We start from the raw sequence: 12,315 nt of genomic DNA on the forward strand, positions 1-12,315 counted from the left end.
GACCAGCAGGTAGTCTAGTGGTTAGAGCATTGGACTAGTAACCAGCAGGTAGCCTAGTGGTTAGAGTGTTGGACTAGTGACCAGCAGGTAGCGGTTAGAGTGTTGGACGGAATATGTGGAAAGGTTGGGACAACCTTTTTTGACAATTGGAATTACAGGTGAGGCTCAACAGTGGCAGGCAGCCTAGTGGTTAGAGTGTTGGACTAGTAACCAGCAGGTAGCCTAGTGGTTAGAGCGTTGGACTAGTAACCAGCAGGTAGCCTAGTGGTTAGAGCGTTGGACTAGTAACCAGCAGGTAGCCTAGTGGTTAGAGCGTTGGACTAGTAACCAGCAGGTAGCCTAGTGGTTAGAGCGTTGGACTAGTAACCAGCAGGTAGCCTAGTGGTTAGAGCGTTGGACTAGTAACCAGCAGGTAGCCTAGTGGTTAGAGCGTTGGACTAGTAACCAGCAGGTAGCCTAGTGGTTAGAGCGTTGGACTAGTAACCAGCAGGTAGCCTAGTGGTTAGAGCGTTGGACTAGTAACCAGCAGGTAGCCTAGTGTTTAGAGCGTTGGACTAGTAACCAGCAGGTAGCCTAGTGGTTAGAGCGTTGGACTAGTAACCAGCAGGTAGTCTAGTGGTTAGAGCGTTGGACTAGTAACCAGCAGGTAGCCTAGTGGTTAGAGCGTTGGACTGGTGACCAGCAGGTAGCCTAGTGGTTAGAGCGTTGGACTAGTAACCAGCAGGTAGCCTAGTGGTTAGAGCGTTGGACTAGTAACCAGCAGGTAGCCTAGTGGTTAGAGCGTTGGACTAGTAACCAGCAGGTAGCCTAGAGGTTAGAGTGTTGGACTAGTAACCAGCAGGTAGCCTAGTGGTTAGAGTGTTGGACTAGTAACCAGCAGGTAGCCTAGTGGTTAGAGTGTTGGACTAGTAACCAGCAGGTAGCCTAGTGGTTAGAGCGTTGGACTAGTAACCAGCAGGTAGCCTAGTGGTTAGAGCATTGGACTAGTAACCAGCAGGTAGCCTAGTGGTTAGAGCGTTGGACTAGTGACCAGCAGGTAGCCTAGTGGTTAGAGCGTTGGACTAGTAACCAGCAGGTAGCCTAGTGGTTAGAGCGTTGGACTAGTAACCAGCAGGTAGCCTAGTGGTTAGAGCGTTGAACTAGTAACCAGCAGGTAGCCTAGTGGTTAGAGCGTTGGACTGGTGACCAGCAGGTAGCCTAGTGGTTAGAGCGTTGGACTGGTGACCAGCAGGTAGCCTAGTGGTTAGAGCGTTGGACTAGTAACCAGCAGGTAGCCTAGTGGTTAGAGCGTTGGACTAGTAACCAGCAGGTAGCCTAGTGGTTAGAGCATTGGACTAGTAACCAGCAGGTAGCCTAGTGGTTAGAGTGTTGGACTAGTAACCAGCAGGTAGCCTAGTGGTTAGAGTGTTGGACTAGTAACCAGCAGGTAGCCTAGTGGTTAGAGCGTTGGACTGGTGACCAGCAGGTAGCCTAGTGGTTAGAGCGTTGGACTAGTAACCAGCAGGTAGCCTAGTGGTTAGAGCGTTGGACTGGTGACCAGTAGGTAGCCTAGTGGTTAGAGCGTTGGACTGGTGACCAGCAGGTAGCCTAGTGGTTAGAGCGTTGGACTGGTGACCAGCAGGTAGCCTAGTGGTTAGAGCGTTGGACTAGTGACCAGCAGGTAGCCTAGTGGTTAGAGCGTTGGACTAGTAACCAGCAGGTAGCCTAGTGGTTAGAGCGTTGGACTAGTAACCAGCAGGTAGCCTAGTGGTTAGAGCGTTGGACTAGTAACCAGCAGGTAGCCTAGTGGTTAGAGCGTTGGACTGGTGACCAGCAGGTAGCCTAGTGGTTAGAGCATTGGACTGGTGACCAGCAGGTAGCCTAGTGGTTAGAGCGTTGGACTGGTAACCAGCAGGTAGCCTAGTGGTTAGAGCGTTGGACTAGTGACCAGCAGGTAGTCTAGTGGTTAGAGCGTTGGACTAGTGACCAGCAGGTAGTCTAGTGGTTAGAGCGTTGGACTGGTGACCAGCAGGTAGTCTAGTGGTTAGAGCGTTGGACTAGTAACCAGCAGGTAGCCTAGTGGTTAGAGTGTTGGACTAGTGACCAGCAGGTAGTCTAGTGGTTAGAGCGTTGGACTAGTGACCAGCAGGTAGTCTAGTGGTTAGAGCGTTGGACTAGTAACCAGCAGGTAGCCTAGTGGTTAGAGCGTTGGACTGGTAACCAGCAGGTAGCCTAGTGGTTAGAGCGTTGGACTAGTAACCAGCAGGTAGCCTAGTGGTTAGAGCGTTGGACTAGTAACCAGCAGGTAGCCTAGTGGTTAGAGCGTTGGACTAGTAACCAGCAGGTAGCCTAGTGGTTAGAGCGTTGGACTAGTAACCAGCAGGTAGCCTAGAGGTTAGAGTGTTGGACTAGTAACCAGCAGGTAGCCTAGTGGTTAGAGCGTTGGACTAGTAACCAGCAGGTAGCCTAGTGGTTAGAGCGTTGGACTAGTAACCAGCAGGTAGCCTAGTGGTTAGAGCGTTGGACTAGTAACCAGCAGGTAGCCTAGTGGTTAGAGCGTTGGACTAGTAACCAGCAGGTAGCCTAGTGGTTAGAGCGTTGGACTAGTGACCAGCAGGTAGCCTAGTGGTTAGAGCGTTGGACTAGTAACCAGCAGGTAGCCTAGTGGTTAAAGCGTTGGACTGGTGACCAGCAGGTAGCCTAGTGGTTAGAGCGTTGGACTAGTAACCAGCAGGTAGCCTAGTGGTTAGAGCGTTGGACTAGTAACCAGCAGGTAGCCTAGTGGTTAGAGCGTTGGACTGGTGACCAGCAGGTAGCCTAGTGGTTAGAGCGTTGGACTGGTGACCAGCAGGTAGCCTAGTGGTTAGAGCGTTGGACTAGTAACCAGCAGGTAGCCTAGTGGTTAGAGCATTGGACTAGTAACCAGCAGGTAGCCTAGTGGTTAGAGCATTGGACTAGTGACCAGCAGGTAGTCTAGTGGTTAGAGCATTGGACTAGTAACCAGCAGGTAGCCTAGTGGTTAGAGTGTTGGACTAGTAACCAGCAGGTAGCCTAGTGGTTAGAGTGTTGGACTAGTAACCAGCAGGTAGCCTAGTGGTTAGAGCGTTGGACTAGTGACCAGCAGGTAGTCTAGTGGTTAGAGCATTGGACTAGTAACCAGCAGGTAGCCTAGTGGTTAGAGTGTTGGACTAGTAACCAGCAGGTAGCCTAGTGGTTAGAGTGTTGGACTAGTAACCAGCAGGTAGCCTAGTGGTTAGAGTGTTGGACTAGTGACCAGCAGGTAGTCTAGTGGTTAGAGCATTGGACTAGTAACCAGCAGGTAGCCTAGTGGTTAGAGCATTGGACTAGTAACCAGCAGGTAGCCTAGTGGTTAGAGCGTTGGACTAGTAACCAGCAGGTAGCCTAGTGGTTAGAGCGTTGGACTGGTGACCAGCAGGTAGCCTAGTGGTTAGAGCGTTGGACTAGTAACCAGCAGGTAGCCTAGTGGTTAGAGCGTTGGACTGGTGACCAGCAGGTAGCCTAGTGGTTAGAGCGTTGGACTGGTGACCAGCAGGTAGCCTAGTGGTTAGAGCGTTGGACTGGTGACCAGCAGGTAGCCTAGTGGTTAGAGCGTTGGACTAGTGACCAGCAGGTAGCCTAGTGGTTAGAGCGTTGGACTAGTAACCAGCAGGTAGCCTAGTGGTTAGAGCGTTGGACTAGTAACCAGCAGGTAGCCTAGTGGTTAGAGCGTTGGACTAGTAACCAGCAGGTAGCCTAGTGGTTAGAGCGTTGGACTAGTAACCAGCAGGTAGCCTAGTGGTTAGAGCGTTGGACTGGTGACCAGCAGGTAGCCTAGTGGTTAGAGGGTTGGACTAGTGACCAGCAGGTAGTCTAGTGGTTAGAGCATTGGACTAGTAACCAGCAGGTAGCCTAGTGGTTAGAGTGTTGGACTAGTAACCAGCAGGTAGCCTAGTGGTTAGAGCGTTGGACTGGTGACCAGCAGGTAGCCTAGTGGTTAGAGCGTTGGACTAGTAACCAGCAGGTAGCCTAGTGGTTAGAGCGTTGGACTAGTAACCAGCAGGTAGCCTAGTGGTTAGAGCGTTGGACTGGTGACCAGCAGGTAGCCTAGTGGTTAGAGCGTTGGACTGGTGACCAGCAGGTAGCCTAGTGGTTAGAGCGTTGGACTAGTAACCAGCAGGTAGCCTAGTGGTTAGAGCGTTGGACTAGTGACCAGCAGGTAGTCTAGTGGTTAGAGCGTTGGACTAGTGACCAGCAGGTAGTCTAGTGGTTAGAGCGTTGGACTAATAACCAGCAGGTAGCCTAGTGGTTAGAGCGTTGGACTGGTGACCAGCAGGTAGCCTAGTGGTTAGAGCATTGGACTGGTGACCAGCAGGTAGCCTAGTGGTTAGAGCGTTGGACTAGTAACCAGCAGGTAGCCTAGTGGTTAGAGCGTTGGACTGGTGACCAGCAGGTAGCCTAGTGGTTAGAGCGTTGGACTAGTGACCAGCAGGTAGTCTAGTGGTTAGAGCGTTGGACTAGTGACCAGCAGGTAGTCTAGTGGTTAGAGCGTTGGACTAGTGACCAGCAGGTAGTCTAGTGGTTAGAGCGTTGGACTAATAACCAGCAGGTAGCCTAGTGGTTAGAGCGTTGGACTGGTGACCAGCAGGTAGCCTAGTGGTTAGAGCATTGGACTGGTGACCAGCAGGTAGCCTAGTGGTTAGAGCGTTGGACTAGTAACCAGCAGGTAGCCTAGTGGTTAGAGCGTTGGACTGGTGACCAGCAGGTAGCCTAGTGGTTAGAGCGTTGGACTGGTGACCAGCAGGTAGCCTAGTGGTTAGAGCGTTGGACTAGTAACCAGCAGGTAGCCTAGTGGTTAGAGTGTTGGACTAGTGACCAGCAGGAAGCCTAGTGGTTAGAGTGTTGGACTAGTTACCAGCAGGTAGCCTAGTGGTTAGAGTGTTGGACTAGTAACCAGCAGGTAGCCTAGTGGTTAGAGTGTTGGACTAGTAACCAGCAGGTAGCCTAGTGGTTAGAGTGTTGGACTAGTGACCAGCAGGTAGCCTAGAGGTTAGAGTGTTGGACTAGTAACCAGCAGGTAGCCTAGTGGTTAGTGCTTTGGACCATTAGGTTGCTGGACTGAATCCCCGAGCTGACATCGTAAACATCTGTTGTTCTGCCCCTGAACAATTCAGTTACCCCTTTCAGACCGTCGTTGTAAATAAGAATTTGTTCTTAACTGATTTGCCTAGTTAAATAAAGGTTACGTTTAAAAACTTCTTTAAAAAAAAACAGTGCTCTGTTCTCTTGAGCAATGGGCCTAGTTTACTAAGGTGTGACTGGCTCTTCAAAATACAACAGACCTGCGGTGAGATAAAACACACACGGATGACTGAGGATGTCATTCAAAAGTACCCAGAGAATATCGAAGAGGAACTGGACAAACTGCAGTTAAAGCTGTTTGTGTATCCTCCGGCCTGAGCCTCACTCTCATCTTAGTGTGCCAGAGTGCAGAATAACTGATGCATTTTTGAACCCTCAACACCCGTTAAATATGTCCGGTGTCAGTAAACGTCTACAACAAAGTGTAATTCAATTGTTGCCAGCGGCACAGTTAGTCACCAATGCTCTGGATAGAGTGAAAAAAGCCTAACCAGCTCTGCTAGGTCGGAGTGGGGTTCTCTCTCGTTATGTGTCTAGAAGTAGATAGTCAATGTTAGCCAATTAGCTTGGGTGTTTGACTGTAGTTGTAATCTCAGAGCTCTCAGAACAATCCTGCTTTTTATGTAATTCATCATGAACTGTTACTAGGTAAACACAAATGTTATGGTTTAAAGTCTGCAGCTCTATCCTGGATGGAAAGTTATCTGTAGAAGGAAAAAAAGTGTTCTTTAAAAACTTCTTCGGGATCGGTGTCCCTTCCACGGGACGGTTGAGCTAAAGTAGGCTAATGCAATTAGCATGAGGTTGTAACTTCTTGGTGACAGGGGGCAGCATTTTCACATCTGGATGAAATGCATGCCCACAGTCAACTGCTTGCTACTCATCCCCAGAAGATAAGATATGCATATTATTAGTAGATTTGGATAGAAAAATCTCTGACATTTCTAAAACAGTTTGAAGTGAGTATAACATAACGAAACCCCGAGGACAAACCATTCAGATTTTTTTTTTGAGGTCACTCTCTTGTCAATGTGTTTCATTGGGAATCCAGATTTCTAAGGGACCTTCTTCCAGTTCCTATTGGTTCCACTGGATGTCATCAGTCTTTAGAAATTGGTTGAGGTTATTCCTTTGTGTAATGAACAAGTACGGCCATCTTGAACGAGGGTCACTTGAAATGTACTGTTAGATAGAGGTGAGTGACCAGAAAGCTACAGTTTGTTTTCCTCCTGTATTGAACACAGATCATCCCGTCTTCAATTTTATGGATTACTTACGTTTAACCTCTTGCTCCTACCTGACACGCGTCCCATCTAGACATCTGGAAAAGCAAATGCGCTACGCTAAATGCTAATAGTACTCGTTAAAACTCAAACGTTCATTAAAATACACATGCAGGGTACTGAATTAAATCTACACTCGTTGTGAATCCAGGCAACAAGTCAGATTTTTAAAATGCTTTTCGGCGAAAGCATGAGAAGCTATTATCTGATAGCTTGTAACACCCCAAAAGACCCGCAGGGGACGTAAACAAAATAATTAGCATAGTCGGCGCTACACAAAACGCACAAATAAGATATAAAACATTCATTACCTTTGACCATCTTCTTTGTTGGCACTCCTAGATGTCCCATAAACATCACTATTGGGTATTTTTTTCGATTAAATCGGTCCATATATAGCCTAGATATCGATCTATGAAGACTGTGTGATCAAGGAAAAAAATAGCGTTTTATAACGTAACGTAATTTTTTTTAAAAATAAAAAGTTGACGATAAACTTTCACAAGACACTTCGAAATACTTTTGTAATGCGACTTTAGCTATTAGTAAACGTTAATAAGCGATCAAATTGATCACGAGGCGATGTATAATCTATAGCTGTACGTCTGGAAATAATGTCCGGGTAAATCTCAACTAAAATATCCGGTCGGAGACCGGAAGAAAGGCACTGCCTTGCGTCCGTTTGACCAAGAAATAATCAGATTTTCCTGCACTTTTCGATGACGTTCTGTTATAGTCACAGCTGTGATTTAACCAGTTTTATAAACGTCTGAGTGTTTTCTATCCACACATACTAATCATATGCATATACTATATTCCTGGCATGAGTAGCAGGGCGCTGAAATGTTGCACGATTTTTAACAGAATGTTCGAAAAAGTAGAGGGTCGACTTAAGAGGTTAAAAATACCTAAAGTTGTATTACAAAAGTAGTTGCAATGTTTTGGCAAAGTTTACAGGTAAATTTTGAGATATTTTGTCGTCACATTGAGCAAGTTGGAACCGGTGTTTTTCTGGATCAAACGCGCCAAATAAATTGACATTTTGGATATATATCGACGGAATTAATCGAACAAAAGGACCATTTGTGATGTTTATGGGACATATTGGAGTGCCAACAAAAGAAGCTCGTCAAAGGTAAGGCATGAATTATATTTTTATTTCTGCGTTTTGTGTCGCGCCTGCAGGGTTGAAATATGGTTTCTCTTTGTTTACGAAGGTGCTATCCTCAGATAATAGCATTTTTTTATTTCGCCGAAAAGCCTTTTTGAAATCTGACATGTTGGCTGGATTCATAACACATGTAGCTTTAATTTGGTATGTTACATGTGTGATTTCATGAAAGTTTGATTTTTATAGTAATTTATTTGAATCTGGCTCTCTGCATTTTCCCTGGCTTTTGGCGCTAGCGTCCCACATATCCCCGAGAGGCTAAGGCACAAACAATTCCCAGGACATAGACATATCTGATATTGGCAGAAAGCTTAAATTCTTGTTTAATCTAACTGTCCAATTTACAATGAAATAATACCATGCTATTGTTTGAGGAGAGTGCACTATTTTGAACATGAAAAGTTATTAATAACAATATTATCTATGTGTTCTGACCATGATAAAGCTGTGTCCTAGTAGTTTTTCATTTTTCACTTGCTCTACATGCATTCTATTTATAGACAAATTCAATTGGGGATCATCAGCAAGCATATATCTTGAACGAAATACAATATATTTAGTTTTCAAAATGTTCAACACCAATTTGTTCATATCAACCCACTCAGACACCATTCTTAGTTCACTGCTCAGTACATCTGTTAGCTCATTTCATTCTGTTGCTGCGCTCTACTTTGTAGAGTCATCAGCATATATGAGCACACTTGCTTTGTTCATTACTGAAGGTAAATCATTAGTCAAGATAGAGTAGAGAAGTTGGCCTAGACAACTTCCTTGAGGAACACCACAGTGTATATCTTCACTGTTTGCAAAGCTAGGAAGATTAGCTAGCGTTACGGCGTTAGCTCGTGAGAATCCTATTTTTTTTTTACAAATGACAAATTACTTATTGGCAGAGCGTCCAGTGTGCGCTCTAAACGTGAAATCATAGAGCGAGTAATGTTCGGTGAGCTGTTTTCGCTCTCTTATATGTCTGGAAGGATCTGGAAAGTACAGAACTGTTGGATCAATCCTTTTTTTCTCCATTCCCGCCGGACTGACGTGCCCAAAGTGCACTGCCTGTTGTTCAGGCCCAGAAGCCAGGAAATGCATATAATTGGTACCATTGGAATGTAAAAACTCTGCAGTTGTTAGGAATGTTACAATATTGTAGGATACTATAACACAATAGATATGGTAGGAGTAAATCCTTAGAAAAACCAACCTGATTTTTGTTTTGAGAGAGAGCCCGTGCTTTTCCATTAGAAAAGTTAGGGGAAAAAAAGGTATTCCAGCTCCCAGTATGAAATCCCTATGGCTTCCACTGAATGTCAGTAGTCTTTGCTCAAGGTTTCAGGCTTGTTTCTTCCCAAATGAGGAAGAATTATCAGTTTTAGTCAAGGGAAATCAGTATGTGCGAGCACGACAAAGAGGACGCTCACCTGCTAATATCATTTTCCTATTGAACATACTTTTTTCTGTATGAAATATTATAGTTCAGTGATATTTTAGGGTATCAGGAGGAGTAAATAGAAATGTATTTTGACTTTAGCGGTAGCTTTTTTTGGATTCCTTTCTCTGCCTGTTGAACGAGTGGATTACTCAAATCAATGGCGCCAATTAAACAGACTTTTTGGGATATAAAGAATGATTTTACAAAACAACACTACATGTTGTATCTGGGACACTTTTGATGACAAATCAGAAGAATATTTTCAAAAACTAAGTGAATATTTAATCGCTCTTTGTGAATTATGAAACCTGTGCTGGTGGAAAAATATTTTGATGTGGGGCGCCGTCCTCAAACAATCGCATGGCATTACTTTCCCATTGTTCCTCAAATGCAGTGTATGATATACCATTTTGTAGCTCTGAGTCTCTACCTTTATTCAATGTAAAAAAACAGAAATTCAAATGTTGCTACATAAGACAGAATCAACGTGGTGAGTCACATTTGTAAAAAAATAAATAAATAATGTTTTCACATCATTATTAGTGTTATTTAACAATGTCTAACACTGTCGATCATAGGAATTCGTCATCTGTGGTGGATGATTCTTTTAACCGTAATTGAAGGGTAATACGCCTTACAAACATTGAGACGCTTTCCCTCTACAGGGATAACGCCCTGTTTATCCTCCAACACAGTTCTGTCCGTCTGCATCATGGAGGACAAACAGATGGGAGAGAACCATCAGAACGTCCAAATCATATTGAAAACATGATATTAACCATGGGCACCTTGATCTTCACATCAGCACCACACACACACACACACACACACACACACACACACACACACACACACACACACACACACACACACACACACACACACACACACACACACACACACACACACACACACACACACACACACACACACACACACACACACACATACACACACACACACACACACACTCCAAAAGCACGCACTCAGGCGCGCGGGCACGCACGCACGCACTCACACACACACACATACACACTCTCTTTCTCTTTAAAGCATTTATAAGCATTCAGAGATGGTCCCCTCCCAGCTGAGCGCCACCACTAAGTGGTAGAAGTCTAATGAGTCTAGAAGTCTGATAAGAAGGCAGCCCAGACCAGACCATGGTGATTAACAGGGTGTGATATCTTATATCACTCCTACTGGTCTTCCAGGAACTATGATCAGCTTAAAACATGTACTGTATGGCCATTGCTCATCAGCTCTTTTACAGGGTCTCACTAAAGCAAAGAATGACAGAGAATTTTGAGGATAGGGTTAGATGAGACATACAATGACAAGTATTAAGAAGGAGGGGTTGAGGAGGAGAATCTGGAGTGAAATGGGTTGAAACATCCAGGCATGGTTGATTTAGAAATATCATGAAATAAACAGAGTTGAATCACTTCCTATTGGATAAACTCTTAGCAGATCGATTGGAATTTGTTTATAGGAAGTGAGACTTTAAGATGAGGGCGTTGAAACCCCAACATGAAGTCAACGAGCAGCAGCGCTGCAGAGAAACACAGCCCACGCTAGGTATCAGAACCCAACGCAACACAAGTCAACACAGAGAAGCACAGTCCATGCTAGGTATCAGAACCCAACGCAACACAAGTCAACACAGAGAAACACAGCCCACGCTAGGTATCAGAACCCAACGCAACACAAGTCAACACAGCCCATGCTAGGTATCAGAACCCAACGCAACACAAGTCAACACAGCCCATGCTAGGTGTCAGAACCCAACGCAACACAAGTCAACACAGAGAAACACAGCCCACGCTAGGTATCAGAACCCAACGCAACACAAGTCAACACAGCCCATGCTAGGTATCAGAACCCAACGCAACACAAGTCAACACAGAGAAACACAGCCCACGCTAGGTATCAGAACCCAACGCAACACAAGTCAACACAGGGAAACTGATTGAGATAAGGGCTTGTACAGAGGAGCATTAGGACAGAAAGCAGCCATTTTAAACCTCATTGTTATCACAGCTGCACAGTTGTCAGATCCAAGATCATATTTTGACACTCAAAAATATATTTTTGAAACTTCATTTTAGGAAGCAATTTTCTACAAAATGTTGACATTTTCGTGAAAAGAAAGAATCAAGAGTTGGATCGGAATCAAAAACAACATTGTGCTGCTCACACATCATACATTCAGTTTCATTTTCATTTTTTGGGGGACTATTGTTGACATCTCCTTTTTGCAATAACCAATTAAAGCATGCTTCTCTGTTGATTAATTGGTTGGATGGCGATGGAAGGCGGGACTTCTTCAGCATTCGGTTGGGGTTTGGTTGAGAGGGTTCATGGTTAATAAGAGTGTTGCTATGGTCTCTAAGCTTGTTGCCTAGTAATTTGTAACTCAGCATCCAATCAGTGCTTTATGATCTTCCCATCTGTCAGTGTGGATTCTTTTCCATATTGCTCGCTGAATGATGCAGATCCGAGGATTAAACTTCTGAACTGATTTACAACACAATACTTACATGGCTACATGTGTCTCCACTTCCCATGTAAAATGGTGGATGTAAGATTATGAATCGTAGTCTTTAATGTGGCCTTTTGAAACAGATGCAGGCTGAACCGTCTACCTCTAACACCCTCAAACTCAACTCTGGACCTCGAAGCCGCTTCCACTGCATTGTTTCGTGCTTCCCCTCTAATCAGGGACTGATTTAGACCTGGTGGGTGAAGTTAAATATCAGGTGGAACATAAGAGCAGCAGACTCTGGACCTTGTAGGGTTGAAGGGTTGAATACCCCATCAACAAGGTAGAAATAACACGTGGAGATGGGAATCAGAGAAATTATATTTTCTGCCATTCACGAGAAGTAGATTAACGTAAGCAGTTTGTTCTACAGTGGGTTAGTACCAACAGAAAGCTTTTAGGGAACAGTTTCTAAAATGCAAAGTGAAATACAAGTTCATCAGCCAGTTGTGAATTTCTATGGACACTTTTCTCTGAATCCGAACTTGAGGAAATAATGTGTAACTCACTTACCCTAAAATACCCTAACCCTAACCCCAACCCTAAAACACACTAACCCTAACCCCAACCCTAACACACACTAACCCTAACCCCAACCCTAAAACACACTAACCCTAACCCCAACCCTAAAACACACTAACCCTAACCCCAACCCTAAAACACACTAACCCTAACCCCAACCCTAAAACACACTAACCCTAACCCCAACCCTAAAATACACTAACCCTAACCCCAACCCTAAAACACACTAACCCTAACCCCAACCCTAAAATAC

Source organism: Oncorhynchus gorbuscha, linkage group LG09, assembly GCF_021184085.1.
Source record: "Oncorhynchus gorbuscha isolate QuinsamMale2020 ecotype Even-year linkage group LG09, OgorEven_v1.0, whole genome shotgun sequence".
NCBI classification, from domain to species: domain Eukaryota; kingdom Metazoa; phylum Chordata; class Actinopteri; order Salmoniformes; family Salmonidae; genus Oncorhynchus; species Oncorhynchus gorbuscha.